We start from the raw sequence: 20,073 nt of genomic DNA, 5'->3' as shown, positions 1-20,073 counted from the left end.
CATAGGTGACTTCACGATCACGCTACTTAAATATGCTTTCTGTCCTCTAATTACTAATAAAAAAACTACTTATATTTATTCATTGCAAAAAGGTTTCTTATTAGCGAATTAGGTATTTTGTAGATTGGGCATTTGCGAATTAAGTATGAATTAGGTATTTTGTGAATTATGTATTTACGAATTAAGTATGAAATAGGTATTCCTAAATTAAGTAAGTATGAATTAGATATTCCTGAATTAAATAAGAATGAACTAGGTATTTATTACTAACGTAAACATTAATTAGACATTCACGAACTAATTAAATATGAATTAAGAATTCTCGAATTACGTTAGTATGAATAAGGTTTAAATGAATTCCGTAAGTTTAATTAAGTATTCTCGAATTAGGTAAACATGAATTAGATATTTATTCATTAAGTATAAAGTCGGTATTCATGAATTAAGTACATATGTACTAGGTATTATTGAACTAAGTAAGTATATATCAGGTTGAACAAATGCGTGGTGGCAACGGCGCGCACCCACGTATTTGTTAAAGATTAGTTAAGGCGAAAAAAAGGGGAGAAAATAAAAACACCAAAAAGGTTTCGTATTAATAAAAAAATAATTCACAGTGATTTTTTATTCAATGTATATAAATACAACAAGTGTTAAGGAAGATTTTAACAGATGTTGTGAAAATGAAAATATTAAATATATTTTCGGAAATTATTAAATATATTTTATGAAATTGACAACTTACGTGAACGGGCGATTACGTGTACCTTTGATGGCTGCTGGATTCAAAGAGGACGAGCCTCTTTGCGACATGAGCCGATGAACCCGAGATACAGCTCCTTCGTTGGGTTTCCCGGCAACAAAGTTGCTATACCGCGGGCTCACAGCGGTAAAAGTCTAAGATACATGCGTACTACCACTCACACATGCCTGTGTGTATTAGTGATCACAAGCATATGTGGGTGGTAGTAAACGAAGGAAAATAACTAAGAAAATTATGTTACGAGGGAGGGGAGATATATTTAGGCCTGTGGCCTAAACATACCGGCCCCTTGCCGTAAGCAACAAAGAAAACATTAAAAAAAAGGGGATGCCACGTGATCGCGCGTCTTTTGCGAATATCTCGATTCTTGCGCCACCTAGTGGCGTTTTTTTCTTATTATAGCATTGTCATCGGGTTCTGAACTACATTCCAAGTTTCAAGCTTGTAGCTTATCGGGAAGTTACTTAAATTTTAATTACAAGATTCATTCACAACGGCCGTGCAGCCTGTCAACTCAAGCTAAATAAAAGCGTTTAAAAAGGTAATCACGGTCGAGGAGGTTCGACTAGTACTATCGGAACAACTTATATGTGATTTCTTTTTTTAATTACGTAGGTAAACAAGTTACCTTTTTCAAACACACACTCTCATAGGCATGCCCAAAAGCACACCAGGCAAATTGCCTCGAACTATGCAATGAAATATTGCGAATATTTTACATTACATTGCTCTTTCTTTTTTTTCTAACTTCTAAAACTTAAAACTTGTCATCTTGCAACTTCTTACTTAATACAATTCCTTTTATTTTTTTGTTCTTTGTATTTTATGAATATGTATTACATATATTTATTGTCTCTACATTTCTATTTTTATTTTTACCTAATAAGGTATTTACTTATTTATTTTTCTTCTGCTAACATTAATGCTTGCACAGTGCTTTGTTTCCTTCGTGATCGTTTCAGAACTCGATAAAACATAATATAATTAAGGGCTTCTTAAATATCGTATTATAAATTCTTTTTTTTTTTTTTTGTTTTTTTTTTTTTTTTTGTAAGTGAAATTTTTTTTTATTTAAATTAATTTATACTTATAAATTTTTATAATCCGGTTAAGGAAAGAAATGTCTGTCGCTACTTATTTTTCGGAATACATTAATAGATTGCAAGACTTAAGAAATTGCACTTAGCAACATTTTAGCAAAATTTAAACAAAGATTTTTTTTTTTGTAAGAAAAGAAATAAAAATAAGTATTTCACAAACAGCAACACTGGCACTATGGATTTCACATTTTTACTTTTTTGTTTGAAAAATCTTTTTAAACCTTTCCCACCAACATATCAAGGTTTTATTTTTTTTTCTTTAAAAAAAAACGTTTTCAATTCAAGTGCCGGCAAAAGACTGACTTTTTCTGCTGCAGTCAACATCAAGCTCATCTCAAAAAGTCTCGTTAACCTTGAACTAGTGTTGAACTAGGACTAGCGGTATTTACTGCTATTGTTCCAGCTTAGTGCAATGTTAATCAATAAACAAATAGTAGGCATAGAAAAATTTGAGATAATAGTCGGCATAGGTGACTTCACGATCACGCTACTTAAATATGCTTTCTGTCCTCTAATTACTAATAAAAAAACTACTTATATTTATTCATTGCAAAAAGGTTTCTTATTAGCGAATTAGGTATTTTGTAGATTGGGCATTTGCGAATTAAGTATGAATTAGGTATTTTGTGAATTATGTATTTACGAATTAAGTATGAAATAGGTATTCCTAAATTAAGTAAGTATGAATTAGATATTCCTGAATTAAATAAGAATGAACTAGGTATTTATTACTAACGTAAACATTAATTAGACATTCACGAACTAATTAAATATGAATTAAGAATTCTCGAATTACGTTAGTATGAATAAGGTTTAAATGAATTCCGTAAGTTTAATTAAGTATTCTCGAATTAGGTAAACATGAATTAGATATTTATTCATTAAGTATAAAGTCGGTATTCATGAATTAAGTACATATGTACTAGGTATTATTGAACTAAGTAAGTATATATCAGGTTGAACAAATGCGTGGTGGCAACGGCGCGCACCCACGTATTTGTTAAAGATTAGTTAAGGCGAAAAAAAGGGGAGAAAATAAAAACACCAAAAAGGTTTCGTATTAATAAAAAAATAATTCACAGTGTTTTTTTTATTCAATGTATATAAATACAACAAGTGTTAAGGAAGATTTTAACAGATGTTGTGAAAATGAAAATATTAAATATATTTTCGGAAATTATTAAATATATTTTATGAAATTGGCAACTTACGTGAACGGGCGATTACGTGTACCTTTGATGGCTGCTGGATTCAAAGAGGACGAGCCTCTTTGCGACATGAGCCGATGAACCCGAGATACAGCTCCTTCGTTGGGTTTCCCGGCAACAAAGTTGCTATACCGCGGGCTCACAGCGGTAAAAGTCTAAGATACATGCGTACTACCACTCACACATGCCTGTGTGTATTAGTGATCACAAGCATATGTGGGTGGTAGTAAACGAAGGAAAATAACTAAGAAAATTATGTTACGAGGGAGGGGAGATATATTTAGGCCTGTGGCCTAAACATACCGGCCCCTTGCCGTAAGCAACAAAGAAAACATTAAAAAAAAGGGGATGCCACGTGATCGCGCGTCCAGTAAGGCGGTGTAATGAAAGAAGGCAGTGCAGATGCGGACTGTAAGCACTGCACGCCAGATGGTTGACCTCACGTTTCGCTCTCCTGTAGAAAAAGAAAAGAAGTTATTAGATATACGTACGTGGTTTTAAATTCCGTGCATATTTACTTAAATATATATAAGATGGCGCATGTGTGAGGCGTGAAAGTGGGATATTTATATTTGGCAGGCTCCCGAGACCACCAACCCGAACACGGTCGGTTGGGTTAGGAGACCGCCAACTGTCGATTCCGGTGTACCGCTCACCATCATTTCGGCGTAAATGTCAGCGCCGAGTGTAAGCCGTATCGGTGATGAGCGGTAGAATTGCGGATCAGCCAGCCGCATGAACTCAAAGGGCGCGGCAATCTTGGGGTCCACATTGGACGGTGGACTCAAACGGAAATGGCTTTCGACGACGGCTGCTTGGGTTGTTATGCGTGTCGACGCTCCGAATTTGCCGCGCAGTATGAGGGTGCATTGTCCATGCCCTTGGCGCTCCAATTGTAAGTCGCGTACCAGCTCCGCATCGACGATCGTGCTGGTGGCGCAGGGATCAATAATGGCCCGAACCAGGTGTAAATGCCCACGCGATTCGATTCGTACGATGGCCGTCGGCGCAATGGGCACGAAAGGCCGCATGATGGGCGATGGTGTAGCCTGGAGCAGCCGCCCTGTCCGGAAGCCTTCCGGCGTGTCGCGTTAGCTTCATTGTACGTTGGGCTTCAAGAGAGTATGGCGTCGATTTCTTTCGCCGATGCTGCCTTGCGAGTTTGGACGATTTAGCTGAGTTTCGATGGGGTCCGACCTCACGGTGCCGCCAATTATTTTGTTGGTTTCGAGGTTTGTTTGCTTTCGCCGCGCTTCTTTCATGCTGTAACAGCGGCCGGAAACTGTGCGTCCCATGATTTACCGTTGACGGTCTTGTCTCCGTTTTTGCTCGCTCTTCCTCCATTTGCGCTCTCTCTTCCTCCATTTCCTCTTCCTCCACCTGCTGAGCCCAGGATTTAGCCGGCCCCGAGAGGTTGATCGACAACGCATCGTCGGACGTGTTGTCTTCGCCGTTTGTGGTCGTCTCGTCGCTTACCGGTCGACGCTCATCTAAATGAAGCGTGGTGTGGTGCTTCTCTTGGCACCTCTTGCAGCGATACTTGCTGTTACATTTGTCCACGCGGTGGAAAGGCGACAGACAGTTTGGACAGTACTTATGCAGAAGTACTGCCGGCAACCTCTCTTCTGGGGATTTTTTTCGATATTCGGCACAGATCCTAAGGCTATGATCCCTGCCGCAGAGCTGGCAAGCAACGTCGAAACGTTTTGCCCCTCCCTCTGACTTGGCCAATAAGGTTTGGTAACGGGTCATGATCTGAAAGAATATTGGTATCATTGATCATGCCCAAATTGAGGTTGGCGGAATGTTGTTTGGGTGGCGTAAACAAAACAATATTATCTCTAACATATTTTCGCAGAAGAAAAAAAACATTTTATTGAAATAAAATTTAATTGAAAAAAAATTAAAGGCCATAAGTAAATACTTGTGCGCGCAAAGAAAGGAAGAAAAAACGGATTTAGCACGCATCCAAGCGATGTGGTTGTTGCTTTAGCGCCTTTAGTACATTTTATAATTTGTTTTATGTCGGTAGATGTCGCCAAAGTAGTCCTAAAGATTTATTTTTGATTTGTGGTGAACTTTGTTTTCACAACAAGTGGCCTGCCACCACACGGAACGGTTCAAAACCTGGCTGAAAAGGTATTACAGAGTTGCACTTCCACCATTCAACATTATTTTTGACGTGTATTGTCGATAATGTTGAGATCCGTGGAATTAAGTATTTTAAATCTCGACCAAATGAATGATTGGTCGAGATATGTAATAAACGACATGTGTGGCGTGTTGTGCTCGATATGTCGTGCGGCATGCAATGCCTGACGTGTAGTGCGTGACGTGGAGTGCGGCGTGTAGTGCATGACGTGTAGTGAATGACATGTAGTGCGGCGTGTAGTGCATGACGTGTAGTGCGCGAGATGCTTGCGCATGAGGCCTAACGTTAATATTGCAATAATCATTGACAGTCAGGCATTAAATGTAGAGATTTTGACGTTTTCTACAATTTCTCACTACCTGTATGAAAAAAAAATGTCATTCATATAAAACACGCGGTGAGTATAGGTACTAAACTGCGTAATCTTACTCTTTATTAACTAATTTTGTATTTTTATTTTCAGGATTTCTTTCCAATGTTTTAAATAAAGCTGGGAAGCGAAATTTTACGCGATAAACAAGATGTGTCCTTCTAATGAAAGGCGCGAGGTCCCAAGAGGTATTTGAAGCGTTTAGCCGCCCCAAAGGCATGGATGTTAGACAAATTGGGAGGCGTATTTGCTCCTTGACCGTCAAGTGGTCCACATAAATTGCGCGAATTATTGCCCTTAATGATTTTCTTGAGAAATCAAGTACGCCCTCAGTGGGGCTGAGGTGACCAAAATTCTGATGCAGCGTCTCATTAAAATTGATGGCAAAGTACGTACTGATCCAAAGATACGACTAGCATTATCAATGGCGCTTAGTCAATCAGACATGTTGCCACGTGAAGTGTATCTATTTGAACGCCTTGATTCCGGGCGCTCTAATGAGCGCATGAAAAATTCGAAATGTGTAGTATTCATAAGACCAACAGCATGTACAGCTACTTGCCGACATGAAAAATTTCATCGAAACCTATCCACAATTTAAGAAAATGTCTGGTACTGTACAAAAACATCTTTGCGTAATGGGAGAATTATCAGCGCTCACTGCAAAGCGAAGCCTCTTTGAAGTATCCGACGTGGAGCAAGAGGTTGCATGTAAAGCTGAACATTCGCAACAACTTCAGCGTATACGTAAAATTATAGCCGATGAACGTATTACAGATATATCGTGAAATTGTTTACGTGAGGCAAAACTCCTCTATCGATGCCTAAGTTGTACAATATTTGCAATGCTTTCCACATTACATATATCGCCACCGTCACATCGAGATAAATACTAAAAGCTATACTGCCAAGTAAAACCGCCGGAATGGCAAAGCGTGGGTCATCTCTTCCGAAACTATGTCGTAATGTGTAGGAAACACCCCTATACACAGAAGAGAAACATCCTAGAAATATGCCCAACTTTAATGTATCCTTATCGAAAAAGGGTTTTCGCACATCCAATTTGAATTGTAAAATTCTTCTCAAGTTTAATACTATTCTCAGTCCCATTTGCGGACCTGAACCACCAGCAAAAAGTTTAATACCACCTACAAAAGCATAACGCCAACAATTATCACGATGTGGGCATGATGGAGGTTTACTCTTCACCGCCTCAAAGAAGCGACTATAAAGCTGCACAATTACATTTATACTTCGAAAATCGAGTGGCGGATGTGAACGTACTATATTACTGTTGGACGTGTGTATCGTTGTCGCATCAGGTAAATTTTTCGTTGACGTTGATCCTGGCTTTGTTGTTAAATTCATAACAATTGGACCTTCTTCCGCTTTATCCACGAAGAAACGTAAAACATTAAATAGCGAGTCTTTACATGTACCTTTATGTAAAACCAAAAGATACAAATACAACAAAGCTGATATGCTAATACCAAAAATTAACGTTTGTCCCTGTGGTATTGAGCGTACATAACCGCGTGCTATGCCCATCTTCCAGAGGACTTCGGTGGCCAAATTGGCTACATATAGCCAATTGATTAATATTGATGCAAAGCTGCAGAGAAAACCTGGTACAAAAGCTATGGTAGCATGATAATAATGACCAATAATTTTACGCATAAGGCAATTAATCAAAATGAATGTGTAGGCATTTGTGACGAGGAAAGCCTATGATTGTAATATACCAAGAGATGTTCTTTTGAGGGCTAGACTTGGTATACGATGCCGCATAATAAGTGAAAGCACATACACCATTGTGTAAACTCGTAAGGTATATGGTATGGCTGAAAGCAATAAACCAGCCGACGCATTTGCGCAGCTATCTGTCCATGGATGTGTGAATTCTTTACGGGTGCCGGAGACTGTTGTCAGAAAGCGGCTTTGTGCGTTCGTCATTTTTACAAGTAGCCGGAGTTGCGAGTGACAAAATTAAAGCTTTTTTTTGTTTTTATTTTGTTTGCTGTTGGGCTGTTTTGGCACACGCTGCACCCAGTAAATATGCCTCCGGCCACATAAATCAAAGCGCACACCACTCACATTTACTACGTTTATTAGCCCCACAATCTTCATTCACAAACTTATGAAAACGCCCAGCAATAATTTTGAACTATTTTGTTGCACATTTTACTTGATAAAAACATTTTTTATCCGTACAAAGTACAATACTTTTTGTTATTTTGTTGATAAACACCACAAGAAGTGGTCGTATTTATGGTTGGTGGCACTACATACGAAGAAGCACTGGCAGTACACTAACTTAATCATCTTGGCTATAAGCAATATTAGGTGGTACGACTATACACATTGCGAAAAGTTTTATAGGGGAGGTATTGAAGGCAACCGAAGGTATTCAGTTCAAACATACCAAATCAATGTTGAAATATATTTCTAGTGATAATTACTAAACTAATGATAGATAGTAGCGGGGAACAATTTAAACAGCTGTATTCGTTTACATTCTATATTCATTATTATTATGACTGCTGTACCGTGGTTTTGCTACACTGTTATCAGTATTTGTACAAATACCTCACGGTTGAAGGCAGCCGGACGTGATAGTATTTGGAGTAGTGCTTGCTGAACATAAGGTGATTTTGGAATGCGTTGTTCGAGCCCATTGACGCAAATATTTATGCAATTTTCTTTTAGGATAGAACGTGAGGAGGCTGTTTCTAATATGGTGGCCGACGAAAACTTATGCGTACCACCATGTTGACCATCATGATGCATATGAACTGAACCGAGCGACGATACTTTGTCAATCACCACTGAACATTTCAAGGGCATGCTTTATATCTAATCAATCGACTCCACACCCTTCGATCCAAGTAAGTTAGCTAGTTTTACCAAAGTACACGCTGTTATTTCCACTACAGTGGTGTCATTTGATGGTAGCAATGTGCGAAAATTATTGCAATAGGGTACTTAATATACGTTTCATTGTATTCAAAACATTGCCATTGATTAAACATTTTACTACCACGACCTCGCCTTTCTTATCATTGGTATCAGCCGAGTTACATGCAAAGACAAATCTTGTGCCGCTTGCTTCGTGCGTTGCGGTTTTTTGAAAGAATATTAGTATTACAAGTGGAAAGCGATCAGTTTACTAATACCCGATATGTATTGAACTGAATAATTCCTTAGCACACTTATTTAATTTTTTGATGAATGTATTACCATGCAACGATCTATTAGTGTGGCTGAACATAGGTTTTATGAAAAGCACGGACACCTAGGAATCGCGCACTTGCATAAACCTATGAGCATACGAAACCTAAACCGATTCAAAATTCATAGTTCAACGTCGGAAACTCGACCAGTAAACCGATTCACGTAAATATGTCATTAGTAAATAGTAGATACTCCCTAACGAAATATGAGTACATTTGCGCATGTTAACTTATTCATTTCTTATTTCCGGAACATTCACCTCTGCTAAGAATTTGGGCAATGGGAACACTTCCATTAATACTTAACGTAAGGGAGTTTTCAGAAAATTTGGATACTCCCTGTGTAGCAGGACGGCACAAAAGCTTAACCCTTCTGTCGCCCTATCTCAGAATGCCTTTCATTGACTCCATCTTATGTCAAAATGCATTGAATTTATGCTCACATAGGGGGGTTTTGAAACAAAATTTGATATAGTGTATTTTTGGTTAAAATTCCAAACCAACATAGCTTTTATCAATTCACGAAATATTTACTAGTAGCTATTGGTTCCATTTCTAAATTGCCAAGGAATGCTTGACATGTTTCTAAAACGATTTGCCAGGGATTCAATTTGATTAGTTCCCTATTTGGTATGAAATTTCGATATTGTCGTGTTGGGTATTGAGTTATTATTAGAGGCGTTATGATAAATTCTGGGTGTAATGTATTTATGGGATAGAGATTCAATTGCAAAAGTAATAAGTTTTTGATTCGTCTCTGATGGTATGAGTGTGTCCGAGTTAACGACACGTTCGATGACAGTTTGCTCTGGCAGCTTTTGATTGTTTGTAATCATAAACCATGGTTCGTTTTTGTTTTGCTTACAATTTTCACAGAATGATGTCTGGGGTAAAAATGTGAAAAAAATGTAATACTTTTTGGGGCTGTTGACAAATGTTCGTTATTTAAGCTAATGTTTTTTTTGACAAGAGGACAAGTTAATTTATTTGTAATCATTCTCGTGAGAAATTCGATTGTTTCGAGCTATTTATTTGGAATTTACGCAAACCCTTTGAGTTTTCAGATTTTAACGACGAATCTCATATATATTGAAATTTACCTTTCCAGTTCATTCTTAAAATTGGGATATGATAGGAAAACAGAAGGTGGATATTGTTAGCAGAATTCGCAGTGGAATTTCTAGGGTTTGAGGAAGTGGAATATTGTGCGGTTTATTTTCTTAATTTTCGACTTTATTTATATTTGAATATTTTTTGATTCGCTGGATATTCTGGTGACGATATGAATAAATTTCTTTGAGGATTTAACTGCTAATTTAATTGCGGATTCTGTGGCAGATAGTGAATCTGCGTTAGGGTATGTTGGCCTCGTTCCGGGGAACGAGAGCGGGATATCGGTGTGTTGGCCTCGTTCGGGGTGAAGGAGAGCTGGGTTATTTGGGATAAAAGAGTGTGGACTATTGAAGTTCATTTTCGTTGTCGTTGGCCGGAGGTAGTACCAGTTTAGCGATTGGTCTGCTAATTTGTCCCTTAATTGTATTGACGTCAACAACTCGTACACAGTTATCGGAACCTGGGTGTGTGTTGACGATTCTCCCCATTCTCCACTCGTTTGGTTGCAGATTATCCTCCTTGATGACGACTAGGTCCCCGGGTTTTAAGTTGGATTGTGGATGTTTCCATTTATACCGTTTTTGGATCTCGGTGAGATATTCCGATTTCCATCTTTTGCAAAAGGTCTGATGAAGGGCTTTCATCTCTTGCCATCGGTTTACAATGGAGGCAGGGTTTTCACTACAGTCGAGTTCAGGTGGAGCTAAAAGATGCCCACCTACGAGAAAATGGCCTGGAGTAAGCGGCTCCAGTTCGGAAGGGTCGTTGGATGAGGGACTTAGAGGTCTCGAGTTGAGGCAGGCCTCAATTCGACATAAGAGGGTTGTAAACTCTTCGAGAGTATATTTATGATCGGACGCGATCTTTTTAAAGTGGGTCTTAAAACTTTTTACCCCCGCTTCCCACAAACCTCCCATGCGAGGAGCGCTTGGCGGTATAAAATGCCATTCTATAATGTGATGGCTATATTTAGTCAACGTTCCGTCCCTTGCTTCACGCAGAAATGCTTTACACTCGGATCGTAAAGATCGAGAAGCTCCGACAAAGTTAGTACCATTGTCGGAGTAAACGTTTTTCGGACAGCCTCGCCTGAATACACATCTGGCGAAGGCAGCTAGGAAGGACCCGGTACTAAGGTCGTTTGTCGCTTCTAGATGGATGGCTTTCGTCGAAAAGCAGACAAACAGGCAAACGTATCCTTTTGAAATTCGACATCCCCTCCCTCGGTAGGATTTTATATCGAATGGTCCCGCGAAATCTACCCCAGTGTTAGTGAAGGCCCTAGTGAAGGTGGTGCGCTTTTTCGGAAGGATCCCCATAAGTTGCGTTTGTGTCCGCTTCCTGTAAATAGTACAGACCTTACAGTTGTGGATAACCGACCTTATCATGACTTTAACGCGTGGGATCCAGTACTAAGTGCGGATATAACGTAGCATCAGCTGGTTCCCTCCATGCAGGGTGGCCTCATGAGAGGATTGAACTATAAGTCTGGATAGCCTGCAAGTATAAGGAAGAATAATAGGATGACTTTCGTTATGGGACATGTCTTTGGATGCCGCAGTCCGCCCCCCAGTTCGAATGATGCCTTCTTTATCTATATATGGGTTCAGGGGTAAAATCTCACTCTTCCCATTTAGTAGTTTTCCTGACTTCAAATTTGCGTACTCTTCTTGATAATGTTGCCTCTGGCATATTGTTATCAATCTTCGTGTTGTCTTTTCTATTTCATCAGGAGCTATCGAATGAGAATCCCTTTTAAAGGAGGCTTTAGTTGTTGGTTGCGTATTCTGAAAAAACCGAAGAATATAGGATATAACCCGCAAAGCCCTTGGTAAATCGGAAAACCTATCCAGAATATCAAAGTTATTTTTGACCGAAGTTGCATGAACTTTCACCCTCTTTTCCTCCATATTCGTATTGTAATCTTCTTCTTATGTTGGCCAATTTTCGTTGTCTTCTTGTAACCAAGAAGGTCCCTGCCACCACAAAGAACTGTCGATTAGATCCGAAGCGAGGAGGCCTCTGCTCGCCAAATCTGCAGGGTTTGACGCAGAGTCTACATGCCGCCATACTTTGTCTCCAACTTTGTCGATGATTTTCGTTATTCGATGTGCCACAAACGTTGACCACGAACATGGTGGTTTTCGGATCCATGCCAGTACTATAGTCGAATCTGTCCAAAGGGTTACTTTAATATTGGAAATTTGCATATTTTCTATGGCCGACTCTATCATTTCTGAAAGTAGGACTGCGCCGCATAGTTCTAATTGTGGCAATGATATAGTTTTGACCGGGGCTACGCTCGTCTCGGCCATCAGCAAGTTGGTGAAGACTTGATCCTTCGTTTGTACCCTCAGGAAAACAGTGGCGGCATATGCTTTTTCCGAAGCATCGCTGAATCCGTGTATTTCGACGCTGTCCTTTGGAGTAAAACGAACCCATCGCGGTATGCGGATATCGTTGATTTTTCCGTAATTTTGCATAAATGCGGTCCAACGATCTAGAGTAGTTGGTGATACTTCTTCGTCCCAACCTGTCCCTTCCAACCAAATATTTTGCATTATTATTTTGGCTACAATTACGACTGGTGCCAGCCAGCCAAGAGGGTCGAAAAGTTTTGCGATCGCAGAAAGTATTGACCTTTTTGTTACAGTAGAGTTATTATCAAATGGTTTCGCTGCAAAGTAGAAGTAGTCGAAATGAGCGTTCCATCTGATACCGAGTGCTTTTACCATGCTGGTGTCTTCAAACTCACGAAAATCCTCGCTTAATAAGTGTTGCTTCGGTATACCCTGTAGAATTTTCTTGCAGTTGGACGTCCATTTTCGCAATGGGAAACCTGCCGATTGCAATGCCGATGATATCTCGTCCCTTGCCTTGATTGCAATTTCGATGATGTGTCCACCGGCGAGTACGTCATCAACGTACATGCAATGTCGCAGGATATCTGCTGCCATTGGATGCGATGTCTCCACGTCATCAGCCAGTTGGTGCAGCGTCCGAATCGCAAGATACGGAGCACAATTAACACCAAAGGTTACTGTTTTCAATTCGTAAATGTTAATTGGGTTTTCGGGGCATTTGCGAAATACGATTCGCTGATATTTTGTTTGGTCTTCATTGACCCATATTTGGCGATATATTTTCTCTATGTCGCTGTTAAATACGTATTTGAACAGCCGCCAACGTAGTATAAGAATTGTCAGGTCGGATTGAAGAATCGGACCTGGATATAAGGCATCATTTAGACTTTTGCCATTAGTGGTAGGACAAGATGCATTAAATACGACTCTGACTTTTGTCGTTGTACTTCCCTCCTTTATAACAGCATGGTGAGGTAGGAAGTAACAGTCATTTGAGTCTGGCGAAATATTGCCTATTTGTTTCATGTGCCCTAAAGTTTCATATTCGGATACAACTCTATTGTATTCCGTTTGAAGGACTGGGTTTTTCGCAAGTCGTGTCTCGTTGCGATAGAATTGAGAGCACGCACTTCTTAATGAGGGGCCTAAGTTAAACTCTTTCCTAAAGGGTAAGGAGACTACGTATTTGCCATCGTTGTTCCGAACTGTTGGAGACTTGTATAGCTCCTCGCAGTAAGTGTCATCGTTATTGATGCTCCTTTTCTTTGGAATTTCCTCTATCTCCCAAAAAGCCGCCAATTGTTTATCTAAAGTGACCTCATTGAAATATGAAACTAAGGTCTTATTTGTATCAACCGCATCTGTCCGGCCTGTCAAAATCCAGCCGAACACCGTTTCCTGTGCTATTAATGTGTTTAGCACGTCCTTCCTAATACCGCCTAGCAAATTTTGGGGGTATATGTCTCCGCCCAGAATTAAGTCGACTGGCTCATTGAAAAAGAATCTTTTGTCAGCCAGTACTAAGTCAGGGAATGCTTGCCTAGTCATTGCGTTTATTTGGCAAGTTGGAAGATTCCCTGTTAATTGTGGTAAAACCAGCATGATCGTATTGATCTCGATTAATGGGTCTGTTGGTGACCGCAGTTGTATGTTGCACGCTTCTTTTACTTGTGCAGACATTGTATTATTGATGCCCGAAACTTGGGCATGCAGGTGTTTGGATGGCAGATTAATTCTGCGCTTTAGTTTCTCGGTAATGAATGAGCATTCAGATCCCGAGTCTATTAGGGCTCTCGCCGAATAGTCAACACCATTAAAACGAATATTGACCTGAGCTGTCCCTAGTAATACCCCTTTATTTGTGTTTGCGAAACATGAGTTCACATTATTAATCGGAGCGTTTTCTCTTTCAGCATTGCGTCGTATTTGAGCTTCCCGTGAGGTAGATGCTCCGATAGTGTCAGAAGTATTTGTTGGTTTTGGCTGATTCGAAATATGAAGCAGCGTATGATGTCTTAAATGACATGTGGCACAGTTCATTTGACTGGTGCACTTTGTCACCGAATGGCCAGCAGAAAGGCAGTTTATACACCCACGGCTGCTCTTAATTTGTTCAAACCGTTTATTGGGTGTTAAACGTAAGAACTTTTCACACTTTGAAATTCGATGTGCAGGACTTTTGCACATCTTACGCGTAGGTTTGGCTACACTTGCACTTGCCTGATAGGAACTTAATTTTTTAGCCGATGTATCTGTTGTCGAACGAGATACTTGTGGCTTTGAGGTTTTGGAAGCTGTATCCCCTCTCAGATCAGTCCATTTTGAAATTTCCGTTTTGTTTTCAATTGTTTGTTCCCAGAGTGCCAGTGTGGTTTCTGGCAGATTTCTGGAACATAGATATGTTATAATAGCATCCCAGTTGGATATGTCTATATGATGACATTGGAGCGCAGAGATGCAATTATTTATTTCACGTTGCAGTTTCTTTATAGAGCTACCGCATTCACTCTCAACTGCTTTCAAACTAAAAAGAATTTTTAATTGGGCGTGTACTAAGATACGTTTATTTTCGTATCTATCACAAAGATTTTTCCACGCTGTTTCGAAACCGTCTTTCGTTAAAGGACATCGCCCAACTATCTCTTTGGCCTCACCTTGAGTCTTTTGGTTTAAATAATATAATTTTTCTACTGCTTCGAGGTTTTTGTTACGTATATATATAGCAGTGAACATGTCTCTAAATGAAGGCCAAGAAAGGTGATCTCCTTTGAAAATGTCCGTATCACACAGTGGCAGGCGCACGCGATATTCCCTGTCTCCTGAGCTTTCTTCTTTCTTTTCGGCTTTCTCAAGTTTTTCCGAAAGTTCAGCCATCGCTGCCTGGCACTTGAGAAAGCTGAAGTATGCAATTTTGTGCTTCCTTTTTGATGGCCGACAGCTCTTTTGCCTCCAGTTCTGAGGAGCTCAAGAGTTCCTCATATGTCTGCTTCGCCTTCTCCCATAGCGATTTCAACTCCTCCTTTTGGACTAAGAGGGTGTGTTTTGTATGGTCTGAAGGGGACATATCATGATAGTCATTTTCAAACTCAGTCACTGCCTCTGCTTGGCGTATATAGGTATCCATTGTGTTAAATGAAAATTTATTTAAATATTAATTAATTAATTGCCTTTGCAGAGAGCCCTGATTGAAAATGAACTGGAATGAAGGAATGTATTCGAGAGAGATTTCTCGGTGAAGTGGCCTCGAAGCTTGCAAGAAAGCTAGTAGTTTGAGGGAATGAACAAATGCGTGGTGGAAACGGCGCGCAGCCACGTATTTGTCAAAGATTAGTGCTAATGCAGCTGTGTTAACAAATTGTGTAAGCCAATAAGTAATGGCTAGTGAAAAAGTGGTGTTAGTGAAACAATATATAAACGCTCGTTATGGACTTTTAGAGAGCCTAACCAAGGACTGTATTAGGACTTTAAAGTGATTAGTGTCTTTATATCACCCAAAATAGATCAGTCAAAACTGATTTGTGTATTGCCGCAAGTGAAAAATAAAAATAATTCAATTTTAAAAAATTGAACAAGAAATACGCCTTTTGGCCACCCAAACAATAACCAACAATATATGTGTATGTAACTAAGTGCACTTTGTACTATAGCACCAAACTAAATTGCAAACGTATTGCCCGTGTAAATAAGTGCAAGTGATTTGCATGTGAGAAAAAATTTTATTTAATTAAATGTGCGCCTAAATTAAATTTACAGGTTTCTGAATAAGTAACCTTAACAAATGGAATTTTTGTGCTGTGGATTAAATGAATTTTTCAGATAAATCCTGCAAATGTGAAAAAAGAAAAGTGGCGCAAAGCGGTGTTTGAGGTTATGTTAACCTTTTAAAGCAGTGTTGTGCTATCTTGAGCTGTGTCCGGAAAATCTTACCGCTGGTGAGGGATTGTTCCGGATAGTCACAAGGCATGTTGCACAAACTTTATATAACTGCGTTAAGCGCCTTTTGTCTATTTTCGCACAAAATAAGACTTCTCACTTCACGAGCAAAAAATCACTTGCACTGTTTAATATAAAGAGTCACTTTGTAATTTGTAATTTTATTTTGAAATTTTATTAAAAGTGGAAAAGGAAACCCTACCTAGCACGGAATATTTTCAACCACGTACCTTTATTAATTCGTTGATCCGGAGTACTCGAATGTGAATTAAATTTTGTTGTTGGATGTTTCCAAAAGGTACCACCAAAAATGTATCAGTTGTTGTATATTGGCTGTTGTTGTTGTTTTGAATATAAAATCGCTGGTATCACCAAGATATTTGCTGTTGAAATTTTTGGTTTTTCCTGTGTATTCTCACGAGTTTGGTATGTTTCCTTGCTTTAATGCCTAGAGAGTTGAGTGGACTGTAATTGTGTGTCTGGTTCTCTTTACCGGCGTGGTAAGGACCATGAACAAATGCGTGGTGGCAACGGCGCGCACCCACGTATTTGTTAAAGATTAGTTAAGGCGAAAAAAGGGGAAGAAAATAAAAACACCAAAAAGGTTTCGTATTAATAAAAAAATAATTCACAGTGTTTTTTTTATTCAATGTACATAAATACAACAAGTGTTAAGGAAGATTTTAACAGATGTTGTGAAAATGAAAATATTAAATATATTTTCGGAAATTATTAAATATATTTTATGAAATTGACAACTTACGTGAACGGGCGATTACGTGTACCTTTGCTGGCTGCTGGATTCAATGAGAACGAGCCTCTTTGCGACATGAGCCGATGAACCGAGATACAGCTCCTTCGTTGGGTTTCCCGGCAACAAAGTTGCTATACCGCGGGCTCACAGCGGTGAAAGTCTAAGATACATGCGTACTACCACTCACACATGCCTGTGTGTATTAGTGATCACAAGCATATGTGGGTGGTAGTAAACGAAGGAAAATAACTAAGAAAATTATGTTACGAGGGAGGGGAGATATATTTAGGCCTGTGGCCTAAAGACAGGTAATAATAAATAAGGTAAGTAAATGAGGTAAGGAACTAATAAATAACTCCGCTATTTTCGAATTAGGCATGAGCGAATTAACCATAAGAAAATGAATTACGACTGGGTGAATTAGGTTATTACGAATTAGCTATTAGTTAATTGGGATTAACGAATTAACGAATCAGATAAATTATAAAGTACGGATTTACGAATTGGGTGTTTTCGAACATGTCAATTAACTGTTAATAATTAAAGTGTACGAAGGAAGTATAAAAAAAATGTTTAAATATTTTATGCTAAACTCAATTGACCGACGAAAACGTGCACAAGTACTTGAAGAAAAAAAATTGTTTTTCCTTTGTTCTCAAAAAAATTGCCTCATTGCCCCCCGCTGTGCTTTGTGCAAAAAGTATGTGCATAGGTATTTATTGTAACACCTCCAATAGTTATTCTAATACCTAATGTAGAAAACAATTCGTTACTCGAATGGCCCTGTAGGGTATATTTGGCATGAGCGCTACAAATTCCCCCCCCCCCCCCCCCCCCCCCCTCAACCAGACAGATGCTACACGATGCCTACGTGGAAGTTAGCAACTGCAACTACCAAAATAAATACTATCCACAATTCAATATCTTCGAAAATATAAGATTGATATTTGGCTACCAAATATCCTTGGCATGATACGTTCCCTTGCCTTTGCCATCTACATCTTCTAGCATTTAATATGAATTTCTTACCTTTTTATACTCAGTTGAGCAGACCTCACAGAGTATATTAACTTTGATTGGATCACGGTTGGTTGTACAGGTATAAAGGAATCGAGATAGATATAGACTTCCATATACCAAAATCATCAGTATCGAAAAAAAATTCGATTGAGCCATGTCCGTCCGTCCGTCCGTCCGTCCGTTAACACGATAACTTGAGTAAATTTTGAGATATCTTGATGAAATTTGGTATATAGGTTCCTGGGCACGCATATCAGATCATTATTTAAAATGAACGATATCGGACTATAACCACGCCCACTATTTCGATATTGAAAATTTCGAAAAATCGAAAAAGTGCGATAATTCATTAACAACTACGGATAAAGCGATGAAACTTGGTAGGTGAGTTGAACTTATGACGCAGAATAGAAAATTAGTAAAATTTTGGACAATGGGCGTGGCACCGCCCACTTTTAAAAGAACGTAATTTAGAAGTTTTGCAAGCTGTAATTTGGCAGTCGTTGAAGATATCATGATGAAATTTGGAAGGAACGTTACTCTTAATACTATATGTATGATTAATAAAAATTAGCAAAATCGGAGAACGACCACGCCCACTTTTAAAAAAAAAATCTTTTAAGTCAAATTTTAAAAGAAAACTTAATATCTTTACAGTATATAAGTCAATTATGTCAACATTCAACCCCAGTAATGATATGGTGCAATAAAATACAAAAATAAAAGAAAATTGCAAAATGAGCGTTGCTCCGCCCTTTTTAATTTAATTTGTCTAGGATACTTTTAATGCCATAAGTCGAACAAAAATTTACCAATCCTTGTGAAATTTGGTAGAGGCTTAGATTCTAGGACAATAACTGTTTTCTGTGAAAAAGGGCGAAATGGGTTGAAGCCACGCCCAGTTTTTGTACATAGTCGACCGTCTGTCCTTCCGCTCGGCCTTTAACACGATAACTTGAGCAAAAATAGATATATATTTACTAAGCTTAGTTCACGTACTTATATGAACTCACTTTGTATTGGAGAAAAAAATGGCCGAAATCCGACTATGACCACGCCCACTTTTTCGATATCGAAAATTACGAAAAATGAAAAAATGCCATAATTCTATACCAAATACGAAAAAAGGGATGAAACATCGTAATTGGATTGGTCTATTGAAGCAAAATATAACTTTAGAATAAAATTTTGTAAAATGGAAGTGACACCTACCATATTAAGTAAAAGAAAATGAAAAAGTCCTGCAGGGCGAAATCAAAAGCACCACCACTCTCTTTTAAAACCCTCATTAATACCTTTAATTTGATACCCATATCGTACAAACGCATTACAGAGTCACCCTGGTCCACCTTTATGGCGATATCTCGAAAAGGCGTCCACCTATCGAACTAAGGCCTACTCCCTTTTAAAATACTCATTATCACCTTTCGTTTGATACCCATATCGTACAAACAAATTCTAGAGTCACCCTGTTCCACCTTTATGGCGATATCTCGAAAAGGCGTCCATCTATAGAACTAAGGCCCACTCCCTTTTAAAATACTCATTAACACCTTTCATTTGATACCCATATCGTACAAACAAATCCTAGAGTCACCCCTGGTCCACCTTTATGGCGACATCTCGAAAAGGCGTCCACCCATAGAACTAAGGCCAACTCCGTTTTAAAATACTCATTAACACCTTTGGTTTGATACCCATATTGTACAAACGCATTCTAGAGTCACCCCTTGTCCACGTTTATGTCGATATCTCGAAAATGCGTCCACTTATAGAAATAAGGCCCATTCCCTTTTAAATACTCATTAACACCTTTCATTTGATACCCATATCGTACAAAAAAATTCTAGAGTCACCCCTGGTCCACCTTTATGGCGATATCTCGAAAAGGCGCCCACCTATAGAACTAAGTCCCACTCCTTTTAAAATACTTATTAACACCTTTCATTTGATACCCATATCGTACAAACAAATTCTAGAGTCGCCCCTGGTCCACCTTTATGGCGATATCGTGAAAAGGCATCCACCTATAGAACTAAGGGCCACGCCCTTTTAAAATACTCATTA

The 20,073-nt window shown here is 38.9% G+C and overlaps 1 protein-coding gene and 1 pseudogene across 8 annotated transcripts in view; one reads left to right on the top strand and one right to left on the bottom strand.

Annotated features, from left to right (window-relative positions):
• The window catches only part of LOC137244361 (homeobox protein 2-like), a 664,619-nt gene that overhangs the window by 23,637 nt on the left and 620,909 nt on the right, over positions 1–20,073 (top strand). The window lies entirely within an intron of this gene.
• On the bottom strand, positions 6,365–7,804 carry LOC137246684 (transmembrane protein 135-like; annotated as a pseudogene).

This window comes from Eurosta solidaginis, chromosome 3 (assembly GCF_040869045.1).
Source record: "Eurosta solidaginis isolate ZX-2024a chromosome 3, ASM4086904v1, whole genome shotgun sequence".
NCBI lineage: Eukaryota > Metazoa > Arthropoda > Insecta > Diptera > Tephritidae > Eurosta > Eurosta solidaginis.
The sequence above is the reverse complement of the archived record's forward strand: the minus strand, read 5'-3'. Positions and strand labels throughout refer to the sequence as shown.